The following is a 6,190-nucleotide window of genomic DNA, read 5'->3' as shown; positions in this document are numbered from 1 at the left end:
GAAAGTTCGCTACTGTTGGTGTGGGTAAGCAAACGCACCTCTGGTTGACCTCCCTACGTTTCCCTGCTGTCTTTCTCTCTCTCTTGTCTCCGCCGTATCCGCCATTCGCCCACACTTGCACTGGGCGCATCATCATAGATGGCGAACTAGCCCGGTCTCACACATTGTTTCACGTGAGCTTGAACAAGGTATTCACAATTCACCTCAAGCTAAAGCTTCGTCTGAACGCTTCTCTTAGGGTATCGCTCTCTCATCTTTTCTTTTTGTAACGTAGAAAAAGAAAAAGACCGTATGTCCGAGAGTGCGCGTGAACAGCACCATTCTATTAGTGTAGGGGAAAGTAGGGGTGTAATTTTGTAATTGCTCCTCCAACTTTCCCGCAGTAACTTAGTGGCTATAGAGTTGCACCAATGAGCCCGAGGAGACGGCTTCGTTCCCAGCGGCCCATGGCGGAATTTCGCTGTAGGCGAAACGCAAGAAAACGTTCCTGTGCTTAGATTTAGGCGCACGTTAAAGAACCCACGGTTGCTTAGAATTAACCTGGACTCCTACATTTTGGTGTGTCTCATTATCATATCATGCTTGTTGCACGTAAATACACGCGAAATTATTCTAAAAAAATTATTCAGTCTCAGTTTTTTTTATTCCTTTTCATTTGCCAGCAAACTGAATTGCGCTCAAGCAGACAATGAATTGAATGTTTCTGTTAGAGCAGTTGGTCTTTTATCCTCGCTCGCGCAGCTGTGCTAGGAGATAACAGCAAATTTCCCGTGACGAATTGCGATTGACGTAGACGTGCCTGTCGTTTGAAAGTTTGCTCCTGAATAAAGCTAAGCGCAAATTCATAAAAACACGTCAGTTCGGCTGCTACGAAGGACCCTCGGGAAAGTGGCCTTTCTCTGCGAAGAACGCCTTTCACTCTTCAGAACTCAGCCTATCACGATCTTTCCTTCTTTTTTTTGTTTCTCTCTTACAAGCTCACCTGTCTCCTCCGGTGAGAGACAGGCGCATTCTAGAAAAACAGGGTTTGGTTTTTCTGCTCCGTCGGCAAACAAAGGAAAGCAAAATAAGACGGCGATGGTGTGTTTTGTGCACTGGTCAGGTTAAGGTGTGAGCAGGGAGGTCCGAGAAAACTTTCCTTGGCAGGTGCGTTGCTTCGAACGTGCTTCGATTATTGACGAGAACGTGAGAAAAAAAAATGACATCACGTGGGGCCCACGCAAGTCGGCTCATTCACCGTTCAGAACTAAAATGGCATTCCGGTTGGCATCACATTCGCCAGAAACGTTTAGAAAAGAACAGCCAGGAAAGCAAAGCAGGTGTTTTCTACGTACGTGCGTTTCCATGCGAGGCCACCTTTATCTAAGACAGTTCTAAGCTTCAAATCGAGAAGCTTCCCATGGTTTTATTGTGTATATTTATCGTTCGCACTCTGTAAAGCTACGAGCTTTGGACAACGTAATTGTCTATACGCGTGTGCAAGCTTACCGTGAGCTTGGTTGTCTCATTCAAAAGACAGCAATCATATGCTCCTTGCGATACTCCCATGCGATCGTATGGTTCTGATGGGAACTCGGGAGTATTTGTACATGATGGTATACGACAACATATGGGGCTATGGATATGAAATATACGGGCTGCATGGCTTTCATTGACCAGCTGCTCTATTTTAGCTGCAATAAATTTTTCAGAAATGACCTGCGACATATAGCACAATTCTAATCCTTGAGCTAAATTCGCCGATGATGCGGGCATGACTTCTACGAGAAATCAATTGCCAACCTATTAATTGACACATTTGTACTAATTAGCTTCTTTAATTATTACTTCACAGCACATATTACAATGTACGAACTGCAGCGGTTGAATTCACAAGGCGTATTCACATAGTCTACGATATCAGATGCAAGCGAACAGGCTATCCACATGCGCTTTATTGCCACATGCATATCTTTGGCCTTCTGCTACCGCTACCCCTTTCCACCTGCGGCTATAAATAACGACGCAGAATAAACGAGGCGGTTCAAGGGTCTATTGACAACGCGGCTGTCAATTCCCGTTGTGCCACATGAGACTGAAACATGGTGTGAAAAACAGGATGAAAGCTACCACCTCTAGCAACGGGCTTCTGGGATATATATCGGAACGTGAGGGTCGATGACAAAGGGCACCTAATGACGCCTGAATCACTATGTTTGAGAGCCGATGGAGAAAGGAACTCGAAGCGGTTTCATCAGCAGTTCGAGTTTTCTCTGCAGGCGATGGCATGCAAACCCAATCCAAGGTCGGAAGTGGCGAAAACGGTCCTGGTGCTCAGCGCGGCGAAGGAGCAAGCCTTTGACGTTTTCAATAACTTTGCTTTTATCGGAAAGGAAAGCAAGAAAGAATACGCTACCATGAATGCCAAATTTGAAGATAACTGCTTGGAGAAACGAAACGAAATCAGTGAGAGGTACGCCTTCCCTTCACGTATTCAAGGTGAGGCGGAACCTTTCGAGCTGTTTCTACGTTCTTTGAAAGGGCAAAAGCAGCACTGCAACTACGGCATCATGACAGAGGAGATGGTCCACAACCAACTTGTGTTTCGAGCAAAGGGACAAAACCCTGACCTCGTGAAATGTTGTCATCCTACGCAAGGCGCCAGAATCGTTGCCTTGTCAAAGTGAATTCTGCTGCAAAACAAAGAAAAAAACTCTATACGAGCGCTGTCACGGCCAGTAAGAGCACTCCGATAGGGCCCAAACGCGGCCCGAAACGTAACCGTCGCAGCAGAAGACATGCCTCGAGGCGCTGCCATGCCAACGGTTTGGCAGCTTCTTCACTTGTGTAATGGGCAAAACCACTTCGCGTCTTGTTGCAGCGAGACAGAGAGCGTTTACGAAGTACAGTATCGGAACGAAGACTTCGAAGTAGTAAGAGAGAGACTGGAATGTGGGCGCATGTATTGACGGCCAATACGTTACATTCAAAGTCGATGTAGGATCGCATGCAAACGTTTGCCCGCATTCAATGTTTCGCAAGCTTAAGGTGACCGGCCTGATTCCCAGTGGCACTGTTCTGAGATCCTGTGGTGACAACATGATCAAGCATATCGTGAAATTTTGAGCACTCCGAATGATTGGCCACCGCAAGGTGAGCGCTGATTTTTTTTGTTTTTTTTTTTTTGTAGTGAAGGGTCACAGTTTGGCTTAGCAACCAGTGAGAAGCTAGGGATTTTCTAGCACGCTCTCTCAGTGAGAAACACTGAAGAAATCGCCGAGAAATACAGCTTCAGTTTCAGTTTCTTATTTTTTCTATGCAGTGAATGAGTTAGGTATATACATACGAGGGTCCCAAAGTCAGACTGCAACGGGACCCTCGATTAGTAGTTACAGTGTATAGACATATAAAAAACGTTCAAGCCAGGTAAAACAAGCACAGACCCATAAAATACAACGTAGAGAAATGAAACGACTGTATTTGAATTGCCAGTATGCTGCACTATAGTGCATAATTATACTGTCCATGAGTACAAATGGCAAATGCAGTACAATCAACGATGAAAACTTACTTATATAGGAAAAAAGTTTCAAGCTATATTTAAATGCACGAAAGAATGAAATATGTAATGGTGTTGGATAGATCATTCCATTTTTATAACCACGAATGACGATCTCGTCTTTTTAGTTAGAATTAGCCATAGGTAGGAGAAAATTGTAGTGTGCAAACCTGGTGCTATTACTGAGCTGCATGGAAATAAATAAATTTGCATGAAAGCTTTTTATTAAGTGCTTTATAAAAGACAATTGCGACATGATAGCTCAACAAGCTCCCCACAAGAAGAATGTTGTCTTCACGGAGTAATAGAGCAGCACTTGCGCAAAACCACTGATAGTAATTATGCGTAGTGCTTGGTCTTGTGAGTGCTGAATAGACGAAATACGACAGTAATATGTAGTTCACCAGGAAACAATGCCGAAATTGAAGTGACTGAATGAAAGAAACGTGTAATGCTAATCACGCGTCTTTAGAAAACCATTGCTTTAGTTTTGAATGATGATTTGATACCGAAGGTATGCTTTTGCTTAATCAAGGCAATGTGCTGACAAAAAATGAGGTTATAATGAAATTTGACGCACACAAATAATACACAGTCGGAGACGAGAATGTGATGACCATCTACAGTTATCTCAGGCATGCCGGATTTTATTCGTTGGTTTGTTCGGAAAATCATAATTTGGGATTTCGTAGGATTGATAATTAAATTATGGGAAGAACACTATGCAACAATCGGTTCAAGTGCATCGCGTGCTTTAGAGATTATTGTAATTAAATCTTTGTCACACAAAGAGAAGGTAGTATTGTCTGCATGTGTTACACAATGTGATCATTTAATGCATGTGGTTAGATCATTAATATAAATGTAGAATAGTAAGGGACCTAGTATGGAGGATTGTGGTACATTTTGATTAATAACTTTAGTATCAGATTAAGCACCTCGTGAAGAACTCTGAGTATTGTATCATGCCGGAAATTTTAAAGAAGTTTCACTACCGGATTGGTAATTCTCAGGGCTTCTAGCTTAGTCAAAGGTATGTTATGATAAATCGTATCCAAAGCTTTAGTAAAGTCCAAAAATACAGAACCAGTGAACTTACCACTATCAAGAGAGTGTCGAATGTAGCCGATTAGGGACAATAAAGGCAACTTAATAGAACTGCCCGCTCCAAAACCGAAATTTAGATTATCTTGTAGCGAAGAGGGGTGCTATAGTGGGCCATCCTCTCCAGCGCTTTTGCTCGGGAGATGGAGCTCGTTCTGGGAGTCCATGCCCTGATCTAACGGTAGGTCCGAAAAGCCGGTGACAAAAAGCGCAGACAAGGGTTTACCGAGTATGTCGGGCTTACGCAAGTCGTGCACTCAAGAAAGCTGACACCAACTACACTGTGGCAGAAAAAGAATGCCTTGCCATCATCGGGGCGTTTACTATGTTCCGGCCTTATATGCATGGCCGTCCATTTGGTATAGTCACGGACCACCATGCACATGTTGGCTGTCGGCCTTGAAAGAGCCCTCAGACTGTCTTGCGCGATGGGCACTTCTCCTGCAGGAGTACGATATCCGCTTGCTGTAACTCAGTGGACGCCAGCATTCCGACGCCGACGCCCTCTCGCGCTTTCCCTTTCCTGACGACAGCACCTTCTGTTCACTATCCCAGCTTGCTGTTCCTTCGCATCACCTAACCACCATCGCTTCTGAGCCACGCAAGGACCGTTGGAGTACCTCGCTTGTTGACGCTTTCTGTTTCATCAGCACAACTAACCACTCGCACGTTGTGTCGTCAAGCTCACCATTTCGCCATTCACGACAAGGTGCTTCACCACCGCAACTATAACCCCGACGGATGCTAGTGGCTGTTCGCAGTACCTCGCAGTCTGCGTTCCGAGACAGGCGCAGCTTTCCACGCCGATCCACAGTGTGCACACTCTTGAGTTTTCAAAACGTATCAGCGCCTCCTGCTGCGGTACTACTGGCGCGGGATGTACAGCTACATTGAGAAGTTTGTTCGCTCTTGCCCCAATTGTCAGCACCGGAAATCTTCACTCCGCCCCTCACCAGCCTTTTTGCAACCTTTACTATGCCCTGCTCAGGCGTTTGGGCGCCTCGGCATTGATGTTTATGGGTCCCTTCTCCTGACATCGCCTGACAACAGCTGGGCCATTGTGGCAGTCGACCACCTCACGCGATAAGCCTAAACTGCCGCCGTTCTGGCAACTACATCGTGCGATGTTGTCTCCCTTTCTGCTTCATCGATTCATCCTGCGTCATGGGCCACCTCAACAACTGCTGAGTGATCGCGGACGTGTCTTCCTGTCTGAATTAGTTAAAGCCATTGTTAAGGAGTGCCACGTTGTTCACCATGTAACTATGGCGTACCATTCTCAAACCAATGGCTCTACGGAACACTTCAACCGTGCGCTCGGTGCCATGTTTGCCATGCATGTCGCATCCTACTACGCAAATTGGAACGTCATTCTACCCTTCGTGACCTACGCCTACAACAGCGCTACTCAGAGCACCACCGGCTTTTCATCCTTTTTCTTACTGTACGGTCAGCACCTGTGGCACACCATCGACACAGTTCTACCATACCGGCTTGATTCATCTGAACATTTATTACATGGCAAGACATGCTGAATAGTGCCAGAAT

The sequence above is a fragment of the Dermacentor albipictus genome, chromosome 10 (assembly GCF_038994185.2).
Source record: "Dermacentor albipictus isolate Rhodes 1998 colony chromosome 10, USDA_Dalb.pri_finalv2, whole genome shotgun sequence".
In the NCBI taxonomy this organism is placed as follows: domain Eukaryota; kingdom Metazoa; phylum Arthropoda; class Arachnida; order Ixodida; family Ixodidae; genus Dermacentor; species Dermacentor albipictus.
Note: the sequence above shows the minus strand (reverse complement) of the source record.